Here is a 27,898-nt window from a genome sequence, read left to right on the forward strand (position 1 = left end):
GCTGCAGCTGCTGCCCTTCCAATAGACCCTGAAAGGAGTTTAGGGTGTAGATCAGAAATGAGGCCTTCTATGCTCAGAAAAAAACTGGCAGAACAGGTCTTCAGGTGGCTAGTTATCTTCAGTAGATGATTTTATAAGCCTGATTCTTGTATCTTCTCCTATCTAAAAAAACACTAAACTCCTTCATGGTGATGTCTGTTCCTCATGACTAGAAGTAACCTTCATGAAACTAGCATAAACCTTCTGCAAAAAAATGTGTGCATGATTGCTTGTACTCCCCCTTTACCAAAATGACATACATACCGACCTTTCACCCTACCTCTTTGGAGCAGTTTCTCAGGAGTACTGAGATTCTGTTTCCTGGATTATAGTTTCACTTTGTCCCAAATAAAACTTAACTCACAACTCTCATGTTGTGTGGATTTTTAAGTTGGCAGCTTCTTGAATCTAAAGATTTCCTTCCTCTCATCAGTTATGGCAGACTCTCAAGTATTATCTCTTTGAATATATCATTTTACACATTCTCTTATTATGTCTGTGGTATTCCAGACATTCTTCCCAGGTGGCTGAGATAGTAAAGAATCTGCCTGCAATGCAGGAGACCTGGGTTCAGTCCCTGAGTCAGGAAGACTCCCTGGAGTAGGAAATGACAACCCACTCCAGTATTCTTGCCTGGAGAATTCCATGGACAGAAGAGCCTGTTGGAATCGCAAAGAGTCAGACACAACTGAGCAACTAACACACAATTTCGACATTAGACCTTTTTATTCTATTTTCATTTTTTTCTTCTCTTCTCTTCGATATTAACCTGTTTCCACTCTAATCTTTATGCACATGTATAGTCAGTTTGCTGATTTTCTCATCAGCTTTGTCTAATTTTCTTTTTATTTAGTTTGCTCCACCTCTAGCTGTGAGCCAAGGCCCATAATGACAGTTAACCATGCCAACTCATCTTTCTTTATCAGCTGATAAGACTTTTTTATGCTGTATCCTTATGTTAATATTGTAGCCTTCACAGGTTCTAGCTTTATTAAGACAATTTAGTTCCAGCATCTCATCTTGTTTGTGCTCCATAGGGACTTTGTCTTCAGTGGCTTCAGTGTTTACCTACTACTCATATTTACTTTTCTTCTTTCTATTTATCTCCTGAGGATTTTCCTTTCACTTTTGCAATCTAAGCTCTGTGTTTAAAAGGGAATTTGTTGTAGTTTATTCAATATTTCAATGTGTTTTTATAAATGTCTGGGCCTCCATTATAATGGAAGTGGTTCAAGTCTTTTTAGGATAAAGGGAGGGAAAGCTTGATGGTATTAAATGGACTTTTGTAATGGATCTCCTATTAATTTTTTTGGCTAATATTTTATACCATGATCAATCTCAACTATTAATATTAGATTAGAGTTGGCTATTATAAATGGAATATTGCCTGCCATATCAGTAAACAAAGGATGTCACAGTCATCAGCAATTACAGCCATTGCAATAGTAAGCTGATAAGCCCTAAGAGAACTCAGGAAGAAAAGAATATCTGACATCTGGCAGCCATCAGGCTATATCCATTCCCAAGGTGAGCTGTGAGGAAACTCAGGATGTAAAAACATGGGATACTGGCCACCGATAATTGAGGTGCATATCAAAGAAATGATTTCACTGAGCCAGACTCTTGCATCTTCCAAAATATAGAAAAGTGCCAAATTCCTTATCTTAGGATATCTGGTTTTCTTTAGTTAACAGCAATGTTTTAATGTTCTGACTACCTGCCCTTTGTTGTAAAACTTCTATATATCCTGGATCCCCCCCTCACTTCCTTGGCATGGTTCTCTCATGGTTACTTGAGGTGCTGTCCCCTAGGCTTTAAGTCCTAAAAATTCATGCCAAATAAAACATAACTCAACTATTAGGTTGTGAATATTTTTTTTTCTTAGTTGACAGCTGTAATAGGCATTCAGTAGTCAGTCCTCCTCCTTCATGGATCACAGCCTTGTTGTGCAGAAGGGGCTTGTGTAACTCAGTGAAGCTATGCACCATGGCATGAGTGATTCATAGTGAAGTGTTCTGACAAATCATCGTCCACTGGAGGAGGGACTGGCAAACCACTCCAACATTCTTGCTGCAAGAACCTGATGAACAATATGTAAAGACAAAAAGGTATGACACCAGAAATGAGCTCCCCCCGTCCCCCAATATGAAGGTGTCCAATATGTTACTGGGAAAGAGCAGAGGGCCATTACTAATAGCTCCAAAAAGACTGAAATGGCTGGGCCAAAGTGGAAACAACACTTAAGGATGGACACAATAAAGGATGGAAACAATAAGAACCTAACAGAAATAGAAGAGACTAAGAAGAGGTAGCAAGAACATAGAGAAGAACTATATAAAAAAGATCTTAATCACCTGGCTAACAATGGTACGGTCACTCACCTAGAGCCAGACATTCTGGAGTGTGAAAACAAGTGAGCCTTAGGAAGCATTATTGCAAGCAAAACTAGCAGAGGTGATGGAATTCTAGCTGAGCTATTTCAAACCCTAAAAGATGATGCTGTTAATGTGTTGCACTCAATATGTTAGCAAATTTGGAAAATTCAGCAGTGGCCACAAGACTGGAAAAGGTCAGTTTTCATTCCAATCCAAAAGAAAGGTAATGCCAAAGAATGTTCAGAGTACTGTACAATTGTGTTCATTTCACACACTAAGAAGGTTATGCTCAAAACCCTTCATGCCATGCTTTAGCAGTACATGAACTGAGAACTTCCAGATATATGAGCTGGATTTAGAAAAGTCAGAGGAACCAGAGATCAAATTTCCAACATGTGTTGAATCATAGAGAAAGCAAGGGAATTCCAGAGATACATCTACCTCTGCTACATTGACTACACTAAAGCTTTTGACTTCTTGGATCACAACAAACTGTAGAAAATTCTTAAAAGACATGGGAATACCAGACTGTCTTACCTGTCTCCTAATAAACCTCTATGTGGATCAAGAAGAAACAGTTAGAACCTTACATGGAACAACTGACTGGTTTAAAATTGGGACAGGAGTAGATCAAGGCTGTATATTGTCACCCTTAACTTTATGCAGAGTACATCATGTGAAATGCTGGGCTGGATGAATTACAGGCTGTAATCAAGATTACTGGCAGAAATATCAGCAATCTCACATATGCAGATGATACCACTCTAATGGCAGAATATGAAGAAAAACTAAAGAGCCTCTTCAGGGGGGTGAAAGAGGAGAGTGAAAAAGCTGGCTTAAAACTCAACGTTCAAAAAACTATGATTGTGGCATCCTGTCCCATCATTTCATGGCAAATAGATGGTCAAAAAGTGGAAACAGTGAGATTTTATATTCCTGAACTCCAAAATCACTGTGGATGTGACTGTGAAAGGTTGCAGCTGTGAGCCATGTGCTATGCCAGGATTCGTGACTTCTGGAGGAGAGGATTTTGATCCAGGGCCAGAGATGAGACTTGACCATGTGGACCTTTTTGTGTATGAGACTTTTATTAAATTATAAAAGAGAGAAAGCTTCTGACATAGACATCAGAAGGGCACAGAAAGAATGCCCCCTTGCTAGTTTTTAGGAAGGCATTTTATGTCTGTTCAGTTGAGTCCCTTAGTCGTGTCTTGACTCTTTTTGACCCCATGGACTGCAGCATGCCAGACTTCCCTGTCCATCACCAACTCCCAGAGCTTGCTTAAACTCATGTCCATTGAGTTGCTGATGTCATCCAACCATCTCATCTTCTATTGTCCCCTTCTCCTCCCACCTTCAATCTTTCCCAGCATCAGTGTCTTTTCCAACGAGTCAGCTGTTTGCATCAGGTGGCCAGAGTATTGGAGTTTCAGCTTCAGCATCAGTCCTTCTAATGAAGATTCAGGACTGACTTCCTTTAGGATGGACTGGTTGGATCTCCTTGCAGTTCAAGGGACTCTCAAGAGTCTTCTCCAACAACACAGTTCAAAACCATCAATTCTTTGGCGCTCAGCTTTCTTTATGGTCCAACTCTCACATCCATACATGACTACTGGAAAAGCCATAGCTTTGACTAGACGGACCTTTGTCAGTAAAGTAATATCTCTGCTTTTTTATATGCTGTCTCGGTTGGTCATAGCTTTTCTTCCAAGGAGCAAGCAAGCTGCTAATCAAATACGAGAGACACCTCAAGGCTGAGGGAGTTTCACCAGGTCCTTTCCCCCATAATATGCAATTTTGAGATAGAATGGCACAAGATGTGTGCCTCGGTCATAAAACAATTGGCATGAATACTGGTTTGTTGAGTGATTATCAGCCCAAGGTTTGAGAAAAGAAAAAAAAAAAAATTAGTCTTAGGCAGAACAAATTTGAAGAAAGGCAGATTCCAAAGCAAATAAATAGTTTCATTAACATAGCTTAAGAAAACATGTCCATAAGAAAAACACATTTATTAGCCCAAGGTCTGAGAAAAGTTCAGGCTGAACCAGGCTTCCTCAACACAGAATTAAAAGAAGCAAGCCTCTTTTAATTTTGTGTAGAAAAGGAACAACAAAATCTGACACTTGCAGTTTATTTCCTCCTGCAACCTGGGGACCTATGGCCTTCCTACCTGTTAACCCTCTCAACTGCAGCCACAAAATTAAAATACACTTCCTTCTTGGAAGTAAAGCTATAACAAAACCTAGACAGCATATTAAAAAGCAGAGACATCATTTTGCCCACAAAGTCCATACAGTCAAAGCTATGGCTTATCCAGTAGTCGTGTATGGATGTGAGAGTTGGCCCATAAAGAAGGCTGAGTAGAAAAGAAATAATGCTTTTGAATTGTGGTGTTGCAGAAGACTCTTGTGAGTCCCTTGGACTGCCTAGAGATCACACCAGTCAATCCAAAAGGAAATAAACTCTCAGTATTCATTGGAATGACTGATGCTGAAGCTGAAGCTCTAATACTTTGTCCACCTAATGCCAAAAGCCAACTCACTGGAAAAGACCTTGATGCTGGGAAAGATTACGGGCAAGAGAAGAGTGCAGCAGAGGATGATATGGTTAGATTAGCATCACTGACTCAATGGACATGAGTTTGAGCAAACTCCTGGAGATAGTGAAGGACAGGGAAGCCTGGTGTGCTGCAGTACATGGGGTAGCAAAGAGTCAGACATGACTTAGTGACTGAATAATAGCAATATTATTATATTATTATTATATTATATTATATTATAGTCCTCAGTATTTGCAGTTTATAGTAAATTTCAGTTTTAAGGGAAAATTAAATCATTCTTCAGAAACAGCAATGAATATATGAATTATGTGGATTCATCTAAAATATTTGGCTTCTTAATCCAGCTTTTAACTATAGTGACTTTTTCTACAGAGACAGCAATTCTATTTGGAAGATGATTTGAGAAATGAGAAACTCATTTCATTTACTTTCTTTATTTTCATGTATATCAGTGATTCAGATTCTCATCAGGGTTTGATTTTGCCTCTCCCCCACCTCAGGTGACATTTGACAATGTCTGAAGACATTTTTATTTGTTGCAATTCAAGGGATGGGGAGGGGATTGCTTGTGTTCTCTAGTGGGTAAAGGCAGAGAATGCTGATAAACTTCCTGGAATACATGGGACATCCCCCACAAAAAAGTATGACCTAGCCCCAAATATCAATAGTGCTTAGGCCGAAAAACCCTATTCATAAAGGAAGCTATAATTTTCTCAGTCATCTAGCTAAATTTGATAATTATTATTTTAAAACATAAAGTACAGAACGAAAAACACCAATACAGTATACTAATGCATATATATGGAATTTAGAAAGATGGTAATGACAACCCTGTATGCGAGACAGCAAAAGAGACACAGATGTATAGAACAGTCTTTTGGACTCTGTGGGAGAGGGGAGGGGGATGATTTGGGAGAACGGCATTGAAACATGTATAATATCATATAAGAAACGAATCGCCAGTCCAGGTTTGATGGAGGATACAGGAAGCTTGGAGCTGGTGCACTGGGATGACCCAGAGGGATGGTATGGGGAGGAAAGTGGGAGGGAGATTCAAGATTGGGAACACGTGTACGCCTGTGGCGGATTCATGTTGATGTATGGCAAAACCAATACAATATTGTAAAGTAATTAGCCTCTAATTAAAATAAATAAATTTAAATTAAAAAAACATAAAATATATGATACATTAAAACTACCAAGATTTCATTCACATATACTTATTTTGTTAGCAATTCTAGGTACATCTGTTGTTGCAAAAAATACTCAATGTAACAAAGCCATTCCTCTTATTATCTATAAATGTAGTGTTAAAATCCTGAAGTTACTGAGAGATGAACAAGATTAAATTTATGGTTTAGCTTCAATAAATAATCAAATAATTCTTATTTTCTGATAATAATATAATCAAACCAAAAATCAGCCCTTTAAACTGTTTAGTATATGTTTATTTTTCTAAAAAAAAAAAAAACCTATATATTTTATTATACAGAGTGAAGTAAGCCAGAAAGAAAAACACCAAAACAGTATACTAACGCATATATATGGAATTTAGAAAGATGGTAATGACAACCCTGTATGCGAGACAGCAAAAGAGACACAGATATATAGAACAGTCTTTTGGATTCTGTGTGTGTGTGTGTGGGGGGGGTGATTTGGGAGAATGGCATTAAAACATGTATAATATCATATAAGAAACGAATCGCCAGTCCAGGTTCGATGCAGGATACAGGAAGCTTGGGGCTGGTGCACTGCCCCAACCCAGAGGGATGGTATGGGGAGAGAGGTGGGAGGGGGGTTCAGGATTGGGAACATGTGTACACCCGTGGTGGATGCATGTTGATGTATGGCAAAACCAATACAATATTGTAAAGTAAATAATAATAATAATAATAATAAAATTAAAATTAAAAAAACAAACAAAAAATTAAAAAATAATTTTATTTATTTTTGGCTTTTCTGAATCTTCATTGATACATAGCCTTTTCTCAAGTTATAGTGAGTGGAGTCTATTCTCTAGTTGCAGTGCATAGACTTCTCTTTGCAGTGACTTCTCTTAGTGTGTGGCACTGGCACTAGGCCATGAGGCTCTCAGTGGCTGTGCCTTTCAGGCTCTAGAGCACAGGCTCAATAGTCACACCTCACAAACTTAGTTGCTCCTTGGTATGTGGGATGTCTCTGGACCAGGAATTGTACCCATGTCTCCTGCACTGGTGGCTGGATTCTTTACCACTGAGCCACTAAGGAAGTCCCCACTCCCCCACCCACTGCAAACACACACAAACATACCTTTTTTTTTTTTTTTAATATATATATATATATATAAATTTAAAATTGAGGGTCTTTTTCTTACAGTATATTTTACCTTTTACTAAAGGGTAGAACACAAGAGATGGAGAAGGAAATGGCAGTCCACTCCAGTGTTCTTGCCTGGAGAATCCCGTGGACGGAGGAGCCTGGTGGGCTGCAGTGCATGGGGTCGCAAAGAGTCGGATACAACTGAGCGACTTCCCTTTCACTTTTCACTTTAATGCATTGGAGAAGGAAATGGCAACCCACTCCAGTGTTCTTGCCTGGAGAATCCCAGGGATGGGGGAGCCTGGTGGGCTGCTGTCTCTGGGGTTGCACAGAGTCAGACATGACTGAAGCTACTTAGCAGCAGCAGCAGCAGAACACAAGAGAAAACTCTACACATGGACATCACCAGATGGTCAATACTGAAATCAGATTGATGATATTCTTTGCAGCTGAAGATGGACAAGCTCTATACAGTCAACAAAAACAAGACCTGGAGCTGATTGTGGCTCATATCATGAACTCCTTATTGCAAAATTCAGGCTTAAATTGAAGAAAGTAGAAAAAACCACTAGACCATTCAGATATGACCTAAATCAAATCCCTTACAGTTATACAGTGGAAGTGACAAATACATTCAAGAGATTAGACCTGATAGACAGAGTGCCTGAAAAACTATGGGTGGAGGTTCGTGACAGGAGGCAGTGATCAAAAGCATCCCCAAGAAAAATATATGCAAAAAGGCAAAATGGTTGTCTGAGGAAGGCTTAGCTCTTTAGCTAAGAAAAGAAGAGAAGCTAAAGGCAAAGGAGAAAGGAAAAATATACCCACTTGAATGCAGAATTCCAAAGGACAGCAAGGAAAGATAAGAAAGCCTTCCCAAGTGAATAATGCAAAGAAATAGAGGAAAGCAATAGAATGGGAAAGACTAGAGACCTCTTCAAGAAAATTAGAGATACCAAGGGAACATTCCATGCAAAGATGGGCATGATAAAGGACAGAAACAGTATGGACCTAACAGAAACAGAGGCTATTGAAGAGGTGGCAAGAATAAACACAAAAGAACCATACAAAAAAGATATTAATGACCCAGATAACCATGATGGTGTGATCACTCACCTAAATCCAGACATCTTGGAGTGGGAAGTTAAGTGGATCTTAGGAATCATCACTACGAACAATGCTAGTGGAGGTGATGGAATTCCAGCTGAGCTATTTCAAATCCTAAAGTATGATGGTATTAAAGAGTTGCACTCAATATGCCAGCAAATTTGGAAAACTCAGCAGTGGTCACAGAACTGGAAAAGGTCACTTTTCATTCCAATCCCAAAGAAGGGCACTGCCAAAAAATATTCAAACTATTTCACAATTGCACTCATTTCACATGCTAGGAAAGTGATGCTCAAAATTCTCCAAGCCAGGCTTCAACACTAAGTGAACCTAGAACTTCCAGATGTTCAGGCTGGATTTAGAAAAGGCAGAGGAAGCAGAGATCAAACTGCCGAATCCATTTGATCATAGAAAAAGCAAGGGAAATTCAGAAAAAAAAAAAAAAAAAAAAACAACATCTATTGCTTCACTGAGTACAATAAAGCCTTTGACTGTGTAAATCACAACGAAGTACGGAAAATTCTTAAAGAGATAGGAATACCAGACTACCTTACCTGCCCCATGAGGAACCTGTATGCAGGTCAAGAAGCAATAGTTAGAACTGAACATTGAACAACGGGCTGGCTCCAAATTGGGAAAGGAGTACATCAAGGCCATATATTGTCATACTGCTTATTTTTTAACTAATTAATGTATTTTAGTTGAAGGCTAATTACTTTACAATATTGTGGTAGTTTATTGCCGTACATTCAGAGAAGGCAATGGCGCCCCACTCCGGTACTCTTGCCTGGAAAATCCCATGGATGGAGGAGCCTGATAGGCTGCAGTCCATGGGGTCGCTAGGAGTCGGACACGACTGAGCGACTTCACTTTCACTTTTCACTTTCATGCATCGGGGAAGGAAATGGCAACCCACTCCTGTGTTCTTGCCAGGAGAATCCCAGGGACGGGGAAGCCTGGTGGGGTGCCGTCTATGGGGTCACACAGAGTCGGACACAACTGCAGTGACTTAGCAGCAACAGCATTGCCGTACATTAACAAGAATCAGCCAAAGGTGCTTATTTAACTTGTATGCAGAGTACATAGTGTCAAATACCAGGGTGGATGAAGCATAAGCTGGAATCAAGATCACTTGGAGAAATATCAGTAACCTTAGACATGCAGATGATGACACCATAAATGCAGAAAGCATAGAGTAAAGAAAGAGCCTCTTGATGAAGATGAAAGAGGAGAGTGAAAAAGCTGGCTTAAAACTCAACATTCAAAAAACTAAGATCATGGCATCTGGTCCTATCACTTCATGTCAAATAGATGGAGAAACAATGGAAACCATGACAGACTGTTTTCTTGGGCTCCAAAATCACTGCAGATGTTGACTGCAGCCATAAAAGTAAAAGACGTTTGCTCCTTGGAAGAAAAACTAGGACAAACCTAGACAGCATATTAAAAAGCAATGCTATTCCAAGAAAGGTCTGTGTAAACTAAATTATGGTTTTCCAGTAGTCATGTATGGATATGAAAACTGCACTATCAATTCAGTTCGGTTCAATTGCTTAGTTCTGCCTGACTCTTTGCCACCCCATGGACTGCAGCATGCCAGGCCTCCCTGTTCATCACCAACTCCTGTATTTACTCAAACTGATTTCCATTGAGTCGTTGATGGCATCCAAACATCTCATCCTCTGTTGTCCCCTTCTCCTTCCGCCTTCATTCTTTCTCAGCATCAGGGTCTTTTCCAATGAGTCAGCTCTTTGCATCTGGTGGCTAAAGTATTGGAGTTTCAGCTTCAACATCAGTCCTTCCAGTACATATTCAGGAGTGACTTCCTTTAGGATGGACTGGTTGGATCTCTTTGCAGTCCAAGGGACTCTCAAGAGTCTTCTCCAACACCACACTTCAAAAGCATCAGTTCTTTGCCACTTAGCTTTCTTTATAGTCCAGCTCTCACATCCATACGTGACTACAGGAAAAACCATGGCCTTGACTAGACTGACTTTTGTTGACAAAATAATGTCGCTGCTTTTTAACATGCTATCTAGATTGGTCATAAAATTTCTTCCTAGGAGTAAGCGTCTTTTAATTCATGACTGCAGTCACCATGTGCAGCGATTTTGGGGTGCAAAAAAATAAAGTCTGCCACTGTTTCCACTGTTTCTTGATCTATTTACCTTGAAGTGCTGGGACCAGATGTCTTGATCTTTGTTTTCTGAATGTTGAGCTTTAAGTCAACTTTTTCACTCTCTTCTTTCACTTTCATCTAGAGGCTCTTTAGTTCTTCGATTTCTGCCATAAGGGTGGTGTTATCCGCATATCTGAGGTTATTGATATTTCTCCTGGCAATCTTGATTCCAGCTTGTGCTTCATCCAGCACAATGTTTCTCATGATGTACTCTGCATAGAAGTTAAATAAGCAGGGTGACAATATACAGCCTTGAGGTACTCCTTTTCCTATTTGGAACCAGTCTGTTGTTCCATGTCCAGTTCTAACTGTTGATTCCTGATCTGCTTACAGGTTTCTCAAGAGGCAGGTCAAGTGGTCTGATATTCCCATCTCTTTAAGAATGTTCCACAGTTTGCTGTTATCCACAGAGTCAAAACCTTTGGCATAGTCAATAAAGCAGAAATAGATGTTTTATTTATTTATTTTTTTTTTCCTGGAACTCTCTTGCTTTTTTGATGATTCACTGGATGTTGGTGATTTGATCTCCAGTTCCTCTGCCTTTTCTAAAACCAGCTTGAACTTCTGGAAGTTCACAGTTCACGTGCTGTTGAAGCCTGGCTTGGAGAATTTTGAGAATTACTTTACTATCGTGTGAGATGAGTGCAATTGTGAGGTAGTTTGAACATTCTTTGTCACTACCTTTCTTTGGGACTGGAATGAAAACCAACATTTTCCAGTCCCGTTACCACTACTGAGTTTTCCAAATTTGCTGGCATATTGAGTGCAACACTTTCGTAACATCATCTTTTAAAATTTGAAATAGCTCAACTGGAATTCCATCACCTCAACTACCTTTGTTCATAGTGGTGTTTCCTAATTTCCACTTGACTTTGCATCCCAGGATGTCTGGCTCTAGGTGAGTGATCACACCATCATGATTATCTGGGTCATGAAAATCATTTTTGTACAGTTTTTCTGTGTATTCTTGCCACCTGTTCTTAATGTCTTCTGCTTCTGTTAGGTCCCTACCATCTCTGCCCTTTATTGAACCCATCTTTGCATGAAATGTTCCCTTGGTATCTCTAATTTTCTTGAAGAGGTCTCTAGTCTTTCCCATTCTATTGTTTTCCTCTATTTCTTTGCATTGATCACTGAGGAATGCTTTCTTATCTCTCCTTGCTATTCTTTGGAACTCTGCATTCAAATGGGTATATCTTTTCTTTTTTCCTTTGCTTTTTAACTTCCCTTCTTTTCACAGCTATTTGTAAGGCCTCCCCAGACAGCCATTTTGCTTTTTTGCATTTCTTTTGCTTGGGGATGGTCCTGATCCCTGTCTCCTCTACAATGTCATAAACCTCCATCCATAGTTCATCAGGCACTCTATTTATCAGATCTAGTCCCTTAAATCTCTTTCTCACTTCCACTGTATAATCATAAGGGGTTTGATTTAGGTCATACCTGAATGGTCTAGTGGTTTTTCTACTTTCTTCAATTTCAGTCTGAATTTGGCAATAAGGAGTTCATGATCTGAGCCACAGTTAGCTCCTGGTCTTGTTTTTGTTGACTGTATAGAGCTTCTCCATCTTTGGCTCCAAAGAATATAATCATTCTGATTTTGGTGTCAACCATCTGGTGATGTCCATGTGTAGAGTTTTCTCTTGTGTTGTTGGAAGAGCGTGTTTGCTATGACCACTGCGTTCTTTTGGCAGAACTCTATTAGTCTTTGCCCTGCTTCATTCCATATTCCAAGGCCAAATTTGCCTGTCACTCCAGGTGTTTCTTGACTTCCTACTTTTGCATTCCAGTCCCCTATCATGAAAAGGACATGTTTTTTGGGTGTTCGTTCTAGAAGGTTTTGTAGGTCTTCATAGACCTGTTCAGCTTCAGCTTCTTCAGCATTACTTGTTGGGGCATATACTTGGATTACTGTAATATTGAATGGTCTGCCTTGGAAACGAACAGAGATCATTCTGTCATTTTTAAGATTGCATCCAAATACTGTATTTCAGACTCCTTTGTTGAATATGATGGCTACTCCATTTCTTCTAAGGGATTCCTGTCCACAGTAGTAGATATAATGGTCATTTTAGTTAAATTCACCCATTCCAGTCCATCTTAGTTCACTGATTCCTAGAATGTTGTTGTTCACTCTTATCATCTCCTGTTTGACCACTTCCAATTTGCCTTGATTCATGGACCTAACATTCCAGGTTCCTATGCAATATTGCTCTTTACAGCACAAACCCTGCTTCCATCACCAGTCCCATTCACAACTGGGTGTTGTTTTTGCTTTGTCTCCACCCCCTCATTCTTTCTGGCATTGTTTCTCCACTGATCTCCAGTAGCATATTGGGCACCTACCGACCTGGGGAGTTCATCTTTCAGTGTCCTATCACTGCCTTTTCATTATTCACTGATAAAAAGTAAGAACATTCTGCAATTTGCAGCAACATGGATGGATCTTGAGCATCTTCTAGGTGAAATAAATCAGATAGAGACAGGCAAATGACATGCGATCTAAATTATGTGAAATCTCAAAAAAAAAAAAAAATCATGGAAAAAGAAGATAGATTTGTAGTTGCCAGAGGAAGAGGGTTGAGGTGTGAAATGGAGGAAGATGGCCGAAAGGAACAAACTTTCAGTTATGAAATGAGGCCTTGGGATATAATGCACAGAATTGTGACTATAGTTAATACTGTATTGTGTATTTGAAAGTGGCACTGCTCTGGTGGCTCAAACAGTAAAGCATCTGCCTACAATGTGGGAGACCTGGGTTCAATCCCTGGGTCAGGAAGGTCTCCTGGAGAAGGAAATGGCAACCCACTCCAGTATTCTTGCCTGGAGAATCCCACTGATGGAGGAACCTGGTAGGCTACAGTCCATGGGGTCACAAAGAGTCGGACAGGACTGAGGAACTTCACTTTCACTTTTAAGAGTTAGATCTTAAAAGTTCTCATCACAGGAAAAAAATTGTAACTGTGTGGTTATGGATGTTATCTAGAAAAAACCTTGGAAAGTGAGGTTGCATGTACTAATATATTGATCACATTGCTGTTTATATTATTGAAGAACTGGAAACAAACTGCATACCCATCAATCAGGGATCTTAATTGATTCATGTTCTCTAATTTCAGGCACTTATGTACCCTTTGATTCTGGTATATTTAATATTTTTCTTTAAATTGATTTTTAACTTTACCTCTGGTCATAGCTATTTCAGTGTAGTAAGAAGTATGTATCTGTACTAGTTACATTCATTTCAATATAAAATTAAATAAACACATACTTAAAATGAATATGCTTATGTCTGTGTAATATCTATAATAATTTTATGTACTATATCATTAGTTTTACCACACAATAAAAGCCCTGGTTAATGGTATATCCTTATAAGACAGCTGCTAGAAATATGATGTTGTCATATACTTATTGACTTAAAAAGTTTTTAATTAGGTGAGAAAACAGTATGCTCTTATGCATGTACTTTTGTAATTTATAGGTTTATGCACTTGGAATACTTTACACTAAAATATTAATAAGTGGTAGTGGCTGAGAGATTATCGGAAAAATTAAAAAATTTGAACTTTATCTTCTAATTTCTTAAAATGTTAACAAGCATATAACTTTTAATCATAAATAAAAATAAAGAACTATAAATTCTCCTATTTTAGGCAAAATTAAGTATATATATATAGTCTTTTTAAAATTTAAATTTATTTACTTTAATTGGAGGCTAATTACTTTACAATATTGTGGTAGTTTTTGCCATATATTAACATGAATCAGCCATGGATGCACATATGTTCCCCAATCCTGAATCCCCTTCTCACCTCTGTCCCCACCCCATCCCTCTGGGTTGTCCCAGAACACCAGCTTTGAATGCCCTGTTTCATGCATCAAACTTGCACTGGTCATCTATTTTACAAATGGTAATATACATGTTTCAGTGTTATTCTCTCAAATCATCCCAACCTCACCTGCTCCCATATAGTCCAAAAATCTTTTTTTACATATGTGCCTCTTTTGCTGTCTTGGATATAGGATCGTCGTTACCATTTTTCTAAACTCCATGTGTATGTGTTAATATACTATATTGGTGTTTCTCTTTCTGATTTACTACACTGTATATAATAGGCTCCAATTTTATTCACCTCATTGGGCTTCCCTTGTGGCTCATCTGGTAAAGAATCCACCTGCAGTGCGGGAGACCTGGGTTCGATCCCTGGGTTGGGAAGATCCCCTGGAGAAGGGAAAGGCTACCCACTCCAGTATTCTGGCCTAGAGAATACCATGGGCTGTATAGTCCATAGGGTCACAAAGAGTCAGACACGACTGAGCAACTTTCACTTCACTTCACTTCACTCACCTCATTAGAAATGACTAAATGAGTTATTTTCTATAGCTGAGTAATATTCCATTGTATATATGTACCACAACTTCCTGATCCATTCGTCTGATGGTGGATGTCTAAGTTGCTTCTGTGTCCTCGCTACTGTAGACAGTGCTGAAATGAACATTGGTGTACATGTGTCTCTTTCAATTCTGGTTTCCTCAGTGTGTATGCCCAGCAGTGAGATTGATGGGTTGTATGGCAGTTCTATTTCCAGTTTTATAAGGAATCTCCACAAAGTTCTCCATAGTGGCTATACTAGTTTTAATGCCCACCAACAGTGTAAGAGGATTCCCTTTTCTCCACATCCTCTCTGGCATTTATTTGTAGATTTTTTCAGTTCACTTCAGTTCAGTTCAGTTGCTCAGTCATATCCAACTCTTTGTGACCCCATGGATTGCAGCACGCCAGGCCTTCCTGTCCATCACCAACTCCTGGAGTTTACTCAAACCATGTCCATTGAGTCGGTGATGCCATCTAACCATCTCATCCTCTGTCATCCCCTTCTCCTCCCACCTTCAATCTTTCCCAGCATCAGGGTCTTTTCAGATGAGTCATTTCTTCACATCAGGTGGCCAAAATATGGGAGTTTCAGCTTCAGTGTCAGTCCTTCCAATGAATATTCAGGACTGGTTTCCTTTAGGATGGAATGGTTGGATCTCCTTGCAGTTCAAGGGACTCTCATAAGTCTTCTGCAACACCACAGTTCAAAGGCATCATTTCTTTGGTACTCAGCTTGATGGCAGCCATTCTGACTGCTGTGAGATGGTACCTCGTTGTGGTTTTGATTTGCATTTCTCTGATGTTAAGCATCTTTTCATGTGTTTATTATCCACCTGTATGTCTTCTTTGGGGAACTGTCTGTTTAGTTCTTCAGCCCACTTTTTGATCGGGCCGTTAGTTTTTCTGGTATTGAACTTCATGAGTTACTTTTATATTTTGTAGATTAATTCATTATCAGTTGTTACATTTGCTATTATTTTCTCCCATTCTGAAGGCTGCCTTTTCACCTTGTTTAGTGTTTCCTTCATTGTGCAAAAGCTTTTAAGTTTAATTAGGTCTCATTTGTTTATTTTTGTTTTTATTTCCATTACTCAGGGAGGTGGGTCAGAGAGGATCTTGCTGTGATGTATGTCAGAGAATGTTCTGCCTATGTTTTCCTCTAAGAGGTTTATAGTTTCTGGTCTTACGTTTAGATCTTTAATCCATTTTGGGTTTACTTTTGTGTATGATGTTAGAAAGTGTTCTAGTTTCACTCTTTTACAGGTGGTTGATCAGTTTTCCCAGCACCACTTGTTAAAGAGATTGTCTTTTCTCCATTGTATATTCTTGCCTCCTTTGTCAAAGATAAATTGTCCATAGGTGCATGGATTTATCTCTGGGCTTTCTATTCGTTCAATTGAACTATATTTCTCTCTTCATACCAGTACTATGCTGTCTGGATGACTGTAGATTTGTAGTATAGTCTGAAGTTAGGCAGGTTGATTTCTCCAGTTCCATTCTTCTTTCTGAAGATTGTTATGTCTATTTGAGGTTTTTTATGTTTCCATATGAATTGTGAAATTATTTGTTCTAGTTCTGTGAAAAATATGTTTGTTTAGTTCATAATGATTGAGTTGAATCTATAGATTGCTTTGGGTTGTATACTCATTTTCACTATGTTGATCCTTCCAATCCACAAACATGGTATATTTCTCCATCTATTTGTGTCATCTTTGATTTCTTTCATCAGTGTTTTATAGTTTTCTATATATAGGTCTTTTGTTTCTTTAGATGAATTTATTCCTAACTACTGTATTCTTTGTGTTGCACTGATGAATGGGATTGTTTCCTTAATTTCTCTTTCTGTTTTTCATTGTTAGTATAGGAATACAAGGGATTTCTGTGCATTAATTTTGATATCTTTAAAGTTTGCTATGTTCATTGATTTGCTCTAGTAATTTTATGGTGCTATCTTTGGGGTTTTCTATGTAGAGGATAATGTCATCTGCAAATAGTGAGAGTTTTACTGTTTCTTTTTTAAGCTGGATTCCTTTTATTTCTTTTTATTCTCTGCTGTGGCTAGGACTTCCACAACTATGTTGAATATTAGTGGTAAGAGTGGGCATCATTGTCTTATTCCTGACTTTAGAGTAAATGCTTTCAATTTCTCACCACTGAGGATAATGTTTGCTGTGGGTTTGTCATATATGACTTTTATTATGTTGAGCTATGTTCCTTCTATGCCTGCTTTCTGGAGAGTTTTGAAGATAATGAGTGTTGAATTTTGTTGAAGGCTTTCTTTTCACCTGTTGAGATAATAATATGGTTTTTATCTTTCAGTTTGTTAATATGGTATATCATATTTACTGTTTTGTAAATATTGGAAGAATCCTTGCATCCCTGGGATAAAACCCACTTGGTCAGATGAATAATCCTTTAATATGTACTTGAATTGTGTTTGCTAGAATTTTGTTGAGGATTTTTGCATCTATGTTCATCAGTGATATTTGTCTGTAGTCTTTTTTTTTTTTTTTTTGTAGCAACTTTGTGTTTGGTGTTTGACTGATGGTGGACTCATAGAATGAGTTTGGGAGTTTACCTTCCTCTGAAGATTTCAGAAAGAATTTGAGTAGGATAGTTTTTAGCTATTCTCTAAATTTGTGGTAGAATTCACCTGTGAAGCCAACTGGTCCTGGACTTTTGTTGGAAGGCAGTTTATTACAGTTTTGATTTCTGTTCTTGTGATGGATCTGTTAAGATTTTCTATTTCTTCCTGATTGAATTTTGGAATGTTATAACACAACAGGCTGTTTGCAAATAGGAAAAGGAGTATGTCAAGGCTGTATATTGTCACCCTGCTTATTTAACTTATATGCAGAGTACATCATGAGAAATCCTGGGCTGGAAGAAACACAAGCTGGAATCAATATTGCTGGGAGAAATATCAATTACCTCAGATATGCAGATGACACCACCCTTATGGTAGAAAGTGAAGAGGAACTAAAAAGCCTCCTGATGAAAGTGAAAGAGGAGAATGAAAAAGTTGGCTTAAAGCTCAACATTCAGAAAACTAAGATCACGGCCTCTGGTCCCATCACTTCATGGCAAATAGATGGGGAAGCAGTGGCTGACTTTTGTGGGGGGGGGGGGGGAACTCCAAAATCACTGCAGATGGTGATTTCAGCCATGAAATTAAAAGACACTTACTCCTTGGAAGAAAAGTATGACCAACCTAAATAGCATATTCAAAAGCAGAGACATTACGTCGCCAACAAAGGTCCGTCTAGTCAAGGCTATGGTTTTTCCTGTGGTCATGTATGGATGTGAGAGTTGGACTATGAAGAGGGCTGAGCACCAAAGAATTGATGCTTTTGAACTGTGGTATTGGAGAAGACTCTTCAGAGTCCCTTGGACTGCAAGGAGATTCAACCAGTCCATCCTAAAGGAGATCAGTCCTGGGATTTCTTTGGAAGGAATGATGCTAAAGCTGAAACTCCAGTACTTTGGCCACCTCATACGAAGAGTTGACTCATTGGAAAAGACTCTGATGCTGGGAGGGATTGGGGGCAGGAGGAGAAGGGGATGACAGAGCATGAGATGGTTGGATGGCATCACCAACTCAATGCACGTGAGTTTGTCTGAACTCCGAGATTTGGTGATGGACAGGGAGGCCTGGCGTGCTGTGATTCTTTGGGTTGCAAAGTGTCGGACACGACTGAGTGACTGAACTGAACTGAACTGATACATTTCTAAGAATTTGTCCTTTTCTTCCTAGTTGTCCATTTTATTGGTATATAATTGCACATAATAGTCTCATGATATTTTTTATTTCTGTGTTGTCTGTTGTTATTTCTCCATTTTCATTTCTAATTTTTTATTGATTTGATTATTCTCCCTTTTTTTCTTGATGAGTCTGGCTAATGCTTTGTCTATTTTATCTTTTCAAACAATGAGCTTTTAGTTTTGTTGATATGTGCTATACTCTCCTTCATTTTTTTCCAATTATTTCTGCTCTGATATTTATAATTTCTTTACTTCTACTAACTATGGGGTTAATCATTTCTGCTTTTTCTAGTTGCTTTAGGTGTAAAGTTAGGTTTATTTGATGTTTCTCTTGTTTCTTGAGATAGGCTTGTATTGCTATGAACTTCCCTTTTAGCACAGCTTTTACTGAGTTTCATAGGTTTTTGATTGTCATGTTTTCATTTTCAGTTGTTTCTATGCATATTTTGACTTACTTTTTGATTTTTGCCATGATCTGTTGGTTATTCAGAAGAATGTATTTTAGCTTCTGTATGTTTGTGTTTTTAACAGTTTTTTCCTCCCTGTAGTTAACATCTAATCTTACTTCATTGTGATCAGAAAAGATGCTTAAAAGTATTTCAGTATTTTTTTTTTAATTTACCATTGCTAGATTTATGGCCCAGAATGTGATCTATCCTGGAGAATGTTCCATGTGCACATGAGAAAAAGTTGAAATTCATTGTTTTGGTTGAAATGCCATCTAGATATTAGTTAGGTCTTACTGGGCCATTGTATCATTTAGAGTTTGTGTTTCCTTGCTAATTTTCTGTTTGGTTAATCTATTCCTTAGGTGTAGGTGGGGTATTAAAGTCCCCCACTATTGTTATGTTACGCTTAATTTCCTCTTTTATACTTGTTAGCTTTTACCTTATATATTGAGGTGCGCCTATATTGGGCACATATATATTTATTATTTTTACATCCTCTTGGATTGATTCTTTGATCATTATGTAATGTCCTTCATTGTCTCTTCTCACGATTTGATTTCAGTCTGTTTTATCTGAGTATTGCTACTCTGCTTTCTTCTAGTCTCCATTTACATGAAATATTGTTTTCCAACCTCTCACTTTCAGTCTGCATGTGCCCTAGGTTTGTTGTGTGTCTATTGTAGACAGCTCATGTATGGGTCTTGTTTTGTATCCGTTCAGCCAGTCTTTGTCTTTTGGTTGGACCATTTAACCCATTTATATTTAAGGTAATTATTGATAAGTATGTTCCCATTTCCATTTACATTGCTGTTTTGAGCTCTATTTTTATAAACTTTTTCTGTGTTTCCTGTCTAGATAACATCCCTTAGCATTTATTGAAGAGCTGTTGTGGTGGTGCTGAATTCTCTCAGCTTTTGGTTGTCTGTAAAGCTTTTGGTTTCTCCTTCATATCTGAATGAGATACTTGCTCAGCAGAGTAATCTTTGTTGAGGTTTTTCTCTTTCATCACTTTAAGTATCCTGCCATTCCCTTCTGGTCTGAAGAGTTTCTATTAAAAGATCAGCTGTTATCCATATGGGGATCCCCTTGTCTATTATTTGTTGCTTTTCCCTTGCTGCTTTTATTTATTTATTTTTTTTAAATTTTATTTTATTTTTAAACTTTACATAATTATATTAGTTTTGCCAAATATCAAAATGAATCCGCCACAGGCATACATGTGTTCCCCATCCTGAACCCTCCTCCCTCCTCCCTCCCCACACCATCCCTCTGGGTCGTCCCAGTGCACCAGCCCCAAGCTTTTAATATTTGCTCTTTGTGTTTAATTTTTGTTATTTTGATTAATATGTGTCTTGCAGTGTTTTGCCTTGCATTTATCCTATTTGGGACTCTCTGGGTTTCTTGGACTTGGGTGGCTATTTCCTTCTCCATTTTAGGGACTTTTTGATTATTATCTCCTCAAGTATTTTCTCATGCCCTTTATTTTTGTCTCCTTCTTATAGGACACCTATCACTTGAATGTTGGTGTGCTTAACATTGTCCCAGAGGTCTCTGAGGTTGTCCTCATTTCTTTTAATTCTTTTTTCCTCTCAGCTTCATTTATTTCCACAATTCTATCTTCCAACTCACTTATCCTCTCTTCTGCCTGAGTTGTTCCATGGTTGGTTCCCTCCAGAGTGCTTTTAATCTCAGTTATTGCATTGTTCATTATTGATTGACTCTCCTTTATTTCTTCTGTGTGTTAGTCGCACAGTCATGTCTGAGTCTTCGTGACCCCATGGATTGTATCCCACCAGGTTCCTCTGTCCATGGGACTCTCCAGGCAAAAATACTGGAGTGGGTTTCCATTTATTCTAGGTCCTTGTTAAACATTTCTTGCATCTTCTCAATCCTTGTCTCTAGTCTATATATCTGTAACTCCATTTTGTTTTCAAGTTTTGGATCATCTTTACTATCATTATTCTGAATTTTTTTTTTTTTTCAGGTAGACTCCCTATCTCTTCCTCTTTGTTTTGGTTTGGTGGGTTTTTATCATGTTCCTTCACCTGCTGAATATTTCTATGCCTTGTCAGTTTTTTTTTTTTTTTTTAAGGTTTCTGTGTTTGGGGTGCCCTTTATGCAGGCTGGAAGATCATGGTTCCTCTTAATTGTGGAGTGTGCTCCATGTGGGTGGAGTTGGACTAGTGCCTTGTCAAGGATTCCTGTTTGGGGAAGCTTGCATCTGTATTCTGGTGGGTAGAACTGGATCTATTCTTTCTGGAGTGCAATGTAGTGACTTTTGAGGTGTCCATGGGTTTGGCGTGGCTTTGGGCAGCCTGTCTTTTAATGTTCAGTGTTGTGCTCCAGTTTTTCTGGAGAATAAGCATGGTGTGTCTTACACTGGAATTTGTTGGCTCTTGGGTGAAGCTTGGTTTCAGTGTAGGTATGGAGAATTGGGGGTGAGCTCTTATCTATTAATGTTCCCTGCTCTCAGGTGTTCTCTGATGTTCTAAAGTTCTGGAGTTAAGTTTCCTGCCTCTGGCTTTTGGTCCATCTATTACAGTAGCCTCAAGAATTCTCAACCATACAGCACAGAAGATAAAACCCATAGGTTAATGGTGAAACAATTCTCCACAACCAGGGACACCCAGAGATTCATAGAGTTATATAGAGAAGAGAGGAGGGAGGAGGGAGACAGAGGTACCAGGAGGAGAAAAGTTAGAATCAAAAGGGGAGGGAACAATCAAGTCAGTAATCAAATCCCTAAGTGCTCTCCATAGGCCTTAACACCAAGAGAGTTTCACAGAATTATGTAGAGAAGAGAAGAGGGAGGAAGGAGATAGATGTGACCTGGAGGAGAAAGGGGAGAATCAAAAGGGGAGTAAGCAATCAAGCCAGTAATCAAGTCTCTAAGTGAAAATGGATACTGAAAATGGATACTCCAATCAGGTACAAAACTGATTAAAAAATATGGGGAAGCAAAGATTAAGAACCTAGAATAGAGGTTAGACTCTTAAAAATACGATATAAAAATACAAAATAAAATCTATCACAAAAATTAAAAATATATATATATGGAATTTGTTTTTTAAAATAGGGGTTTTTTGAAAGGTAATAGTAGGCTATAAAATGAAAGTTAAAGGCATAATAAAGAACTAATGTTTTAAAAACTTTAAGAAGTGATAATAACAAAAATATATCTAGGAAATTCTGTGGAGCATTTGAGACAGTGTTGGGTCAATTCAGTGTCAGATAGCCCCTTGTTCCAGCTTATACTTGTTCTCAAGGTCTCCAGTTGCTCCTTACATGCACAGTCTCAGCATTAACTTCAGGGTCTTAGTCTGTTGCACCTGTTACTTCCAGAGCAGTTCCCCCTTGTTTGTTTAATTTGGCTTCTTCTGTTTGCAAGTCTCTTCAGTATCTAATTTCCGGCTTGACACAAGGGGTGAATGTGGCCACTTATTTAGGCTCAGCTGTTCAGTTGTGCAGAGAAAGCAATGGCAATCCACTCCAGTACTCTTGCCTGGAAAATCCCATGGAAGGAGCCTGGAAGGCTGCAGTCCATGGGTCACTAAGAGTCGGGCATGACTGAGCAACTTCACTTTCACTTTTCACTTTCATGCATTGGGGAAGTAAATGGCAACCCACTCCAGTGTTCTTGCCTAAAAAACCCCAGGGACATGGGAACCTGGTGGGCTGCCATCTATGGGGTCGTACAGAGTCGGACATGACTGAAGCTACTTAGCAGCAGCAGTTCAGTTGTGCTGTGGGGAAGGAGGGACATTGCAAACAAATACCACTGTCATGTGTGAGGAGTGCTTGCAGTGGATGGACCACACTGGTTTTGACACAGCCCAAGGCGGTGTGTACTTCCCAGGTCTACACTGCTCAGGCTTCCGGTTGCTCTGCAGTGGCACTGTCCCAAGAGTGACCTGCATTTTGTGTCCTTCCCTGGTCTAAGCTGCTCAGGTGCTTCGGTACTCTGCAAGGGCACAGACCCCAATGGACTGTTCAATTTTTGTCCTTCCCAGGTCCAAGCAATTCCGGTGACCAGGTATTTGGCAAGTGCACTGACCCAGATGGGCTATGTGTGTTATGCACCTACCCAGTCCCAGCCACTTGGTTTCCCTGCTGTGCCCAGAGGGTAGTCTCAGGTGTGCTGTGTGTCTCCTCTGGGAAGCTGATCTCAGGCTGTGACACTCCTGGCAGATGTGAAGCATCCAGGATCCCAGGAATATGTGGTTAGAAACTGGCATCCTGCTCATAGTTGGGAGGAAGATGCAGTATCTGGGGCCAAGATGGCAGCAGCCCCTTGCCTTCTGGCTCTGGCTGTCATACATCTCCCTCTCTGCCTCTGGAGAGGGAGGACCGTATATGGCATCTGGGTTGCTCTCCTTTGGTATTCGTTCAATACTTTGTTCTGTGAGAGCACCAGGGGTCACTGTGAGGAGTTAGAGCCTTTTGTCTCTAGTGATCCAACAGCTTGTGTTACTATCCCACATTAGCTCCCTCAGATTGTCCTCAGGGCATTTAGGCCCAGTCCTTACCCTAAGGACCAACTATGCAGCCTGTGCCTCCCTACCCAGCCCTCACTCGCTGCTGTACCACTTATCTGCTAGTAGTTGCAGTTTGGCATGTATTCTGTGAGGGTTTTTTTCCTCCAATTTATTTTGCCCTCTGAGATTCCAAAGCTTCCCACAGACACGTCTGTGAGAGGGTTTCCTACTGTGTGGAAACGTCTCCTCCTTCATGACACCCTCTCCAGGACAGTCTCCATCCCTAAATCTTTTGTCTCTGTTTCCATCTTTTATATTTTATCCTACCTCCTTTCAAAGAGACTGGGATGCCTTTCTGGGTACCTGGTGTCCCCTGCCAGCATTCAAAAAATTTTTTGTGAAAGTTGCACAACATTCAAATTATCTTTTGATGAATTTTTTGGGGAGAAATTGGTCTCCCCATTCTATTCCTCCACCATATCTGGATGGCTCCCAAATTCTCCTTTTATTTGCTAAAAAAACTAATTGTAAAAGCTCTTAAATATTTTAAAAAATTGGTTAGTTGAGCATTGTTTTCCCATTTCTAAAATATCTGTACTTTCACTCCCAGTATTTCTTTTTGGTGTTTTACATCACTATTTACATTTGCTCTGTTAAAAACAGGCTATTGAGAAGGGAAATATAGAAGTTGCATGAATACACACCGAAAATGCAATCTGTCAGAAGAAGCAAGCAATTAAGTTCTTGAGAATAAGTGCTAGGGTTGATGATGTGGCAGCTCGAGTTGAAACTGCAGTAACAATGGGCAAGGTAAACCTTAGTATTTTGATTTAAGTTGTTGAAGATATTAAGAATTGTCAGAAGTCTAAAGTTACCTTGTTGCAAGGTGCTACAAGGGTACTTACTGGTAAAGTCCTTCATGGGAAGGAGAGATATAGTCAAAATGCTTAGTGAGGAAAGTGATTTTTGTAGTGGCTTTTCAACTAAGGTCTAATTAGTTGTCTTGAAATGAATAAAGATAAAAGATAGTCAGTGCCTAGACCAGAAATACATACTGCACTTTTACTGTTAATAAAGTGGTAGATAATTTTGTAAGATGATCTACAAGTAAAATAAGAAACTATAAAAATTTTGAGATTGTTTATATTACAGGATTCTAAGTCATTTCTAAATACTCTCTATAGGTAACCAAGTTCATGGCAGGTGTATTTAAGACTATGGATGCTAAACTGAGAAGTATGAACCTTGAAAAGGTAAAAGTAAATAAATAAATAAATTGATATTCTGATAGTATTTTCTCAGAGTAAGTTTTTCCTTATGACCATATGAATTTTTGCCAGATTTCTGCCTTGAAGAGGATAAATTTGATACTGCAGTTTGAAGCACTGACTGTTCAAACACAACAAATGGAAGACACTATGAGCAGTACTACAACCTTAACAACTCCACAACTAAGAATACTTTGTCTACTTAGACTAACTTTTTTTCAAATTTATTTACTTTAATTGGAGGCTAATTACTTTACAATAATGTATTAGTTTTGCCATACATCAACATGAATCCACCACAGGTGCACACGTCTTTCCCATCCTGAACCCCCCTCCCACCTCACTCTCCATACCATCCCTCTGGGTCATGTTATCCAATTTCAAAATACAATGGCTTTGTGAAGCTAACTCTTCTCTAGAATGTGAAGTAAACTTGCTATATCCCCAAAATGCACATAGGAAGTTATGCTCTGACTTTGGATTCCTGGGAACATATTAGAAGACATTTCCTATCTTATTTTGAAATTCTGAGAATTATTATAGGTCACAAGTCTAGGAAGTCTGGAACTTGGTTCTTCCTTGATGCCAGTGGTCCTTACTGAGCACTAGAGGCTCACAGAGACCAATGGGTATTAGGTATTATCCTAACCCCAGTTAATTCATCTCATTGCATGAATTTTGCTTCCTGCCTACTCTGTAAGTATGTTATTTATAGACAAATAATTAATAAATAATAAATTAAAATATCAATTATTTTTCAGAAAAGTAAGGTGATGTTGTTGAATCTGCAATTTAGAGAGAGATGTGCTACAGAGAAAATTAAATTTGAAACTAATTTGGATGTCACATGAGCCAGAAACAAAAATTTTGTTAACTTGAATACTAAGATACAAAATGTATTTCATTATCACTCTTTTTGATCCTAGAACCAATCACATGTTTAATCCAATTAAAAATATGTGTTATCACCATTTCAGATAATAATATGCAAAGCATGTAATTTACAAAATAGGTTAAGAGAAAATTCAATAACCATCCATCAAAATTTGCTGCAGGTGATGACTTTCACTGAGAGGTAACTAATAATAAAACAGGCTTATACTTAAGTTTTACATTTAAGAAGGAAGAAGATATTCATGTGTATGTCTTATACAGAGGATATATGTAGCTATTTTTTTAACTTATTTATTTTAGTTGGAGACTAATTACTTTACAATACTGTAGTGTTTTTGCCATACATTGACATGAACCAGGCATGGTGTACATGTCTTCCCCATCCTGAACTCCCCTCCCACCTTCCTCCCATCCTATCCCTCTGGGTCATCCCAGTGCACCAGCCCCAAGCAACCTGTCTCATGCATCAAACCTGGACTGGCAATCTGTTTCACATATGATAATATACATGTTTCAATGCCATTCTCCCAAATCATCCCACCCTCACCTTCTCCAAAAGAGTTCAAAAGACTGGTCTACACATCTGTGTCTCTTTTGCTGTCTCACATACAGGGTTATTGTTACCATCTTTCTAAATTCCATGTATATGCATTAGTATACTGTATTGGTGTTTTTCTTTCTGGCTTACTTCACGCTGTATAATAGGCTCCAGTTTCATCCACCTCATTAGAACTGATTCAAATGTATTCTTTTTAATGGCTGAGTAATATTCCATTTTGTGTATGTACCATGGCTTTTGTATCCATTCACCTGCTGATGGAAATCTAGGTTGCTTCCATGTCCTGTCTATTATAAACTGTGCTGTGATGAACATTGGGGTACACATGTCTCTTTCAATTCTGGTTTCCTTGATGTGTATGCCCAGCAGTGGGATTGTTGGGTCATATGGAAATTCTATTTCTAATTTTTTTAAGAAATCACACTATTCTCCGTAGTGGCTGTACTAGTTTGCATTCCTACCAACAGTATAAGAGGGTTCCCTTTTCTCCACATTCTCTCCAGCATTTATTGTTTGTAGACTTTTGGATAGCAGCCATTCTGACTGGCATGAAATAGTACCTCATTGTGGTTTTGATTTGCATTTCTCTGATAATGAGTGATGTTGAGCATCTTTTCATGTGTTTGTTAGTCATCTGTACGTTTTCTTTTCTTTTCTTTTTTTTTTTTCATCTGTACGTTTTCTTTGGAGAAATGTCTATTTGGTTTTTTGGCCCATTTTTTGACTGGGTCGTTTATTTTTCTGGACTTGAGCTGCAGGAGTTGCTTGTATATTTTTGAGATTAATTCTTTGTCAGTTGCTTCGTTTGCTATTATTTTCTGCCATTCTGAAGGCTGTCTTTTCACCTTGCTTATAGTTTCCTTCGTTGTGCAAAATCTTTTAAGTTTAATTAGGTCCCATTTGTTTATTTTTGCTTTTATTTCCATTACTCTGGGAAGTGGGTCAGAGATGATCCTGCTGTGATTTACATCGGAGAGTGTTTTCCTATGTTTTTCTCTAGAAGTTTTATAGTTTCTGGTCCTACATTTAGATCTTTAATCCATTTTGAGTTTATTTTTGTGTATGGTGTTAGAAAGTGTTGTAGTTTCATTCTTTTACCTGTGGTTGACAAGTTTTCCCAGCACCACTTGTTAAAGAAATTGTCTTTTCTCCATTGTATATTCTTGCCTTCTTTGTCAAAGATAAGGTGTCCATAGGTGTGTGGATTTGTCTCTGGGCTTTCTGTTTTGTTCCATTGATGGATATTTCTGTCTTTGTGCCAGTACCATACTGTCTTGATGACTATAGCTTTGTAGTACACCCTGAAGTCAGGCAGATTGATTCCTCCAGTTCCATTCTTCTTTCTCAAGACTGCTTTGGCTATTCGAGGATTTTTGTATTTCCATACAAATTGTGAAATTATTTGTTCTAGTTCTGTGAAAAATACCATTGGTAGCTTGATAGGGATTGCATTGAAATCTATAGATTGCTTTGGGAGGTATTCTCATTTTCACTTTATTGATTATTGCGATCCATGAACACGGTATATTTGTCAAATATATATCTATTTGTCTCCTCT

The 27,898-nt window shown here is 38.6% G+C and overlaps 1 protein-coding gene and 1 pseudogene across 1 annotated transcript in view; one reads left to right on the plus strand and one right to left on the minus strand.

Moving 5' to 3' along the window:
* TENT5D (terminal nucleotidyltransferase 5D) overlaps positions 1–27,898 on the minus strand; it is a 286,385-nt gene that overhangs the window by 96,104 nt on the left and 162,383 nt on the right. The window lies entirely within an intron of this gene.
* The window catches only part of LOC100847715 (charged multivesicular body protein 1B2-like), a 57,859-nt pseudogene continuing 52,003 nt past the window's right edge, over positions 22,043–27,898 (plus strand).

This window comes from Bos taurus, chromosome X (assembly GCF_002263795.3).
Source record: "Bos taurus isolate L1 Dominette 01449 registration number 42190680 breed Hereford chromosome X, ARS-UCD2.0, whole genome shotgun sequence".
Lineage (NCBI taxonomy): Eukaryota > Metazoa > Chordata > Mammalia > Artiodactyla > Bovidae > Bos > Bos taurus.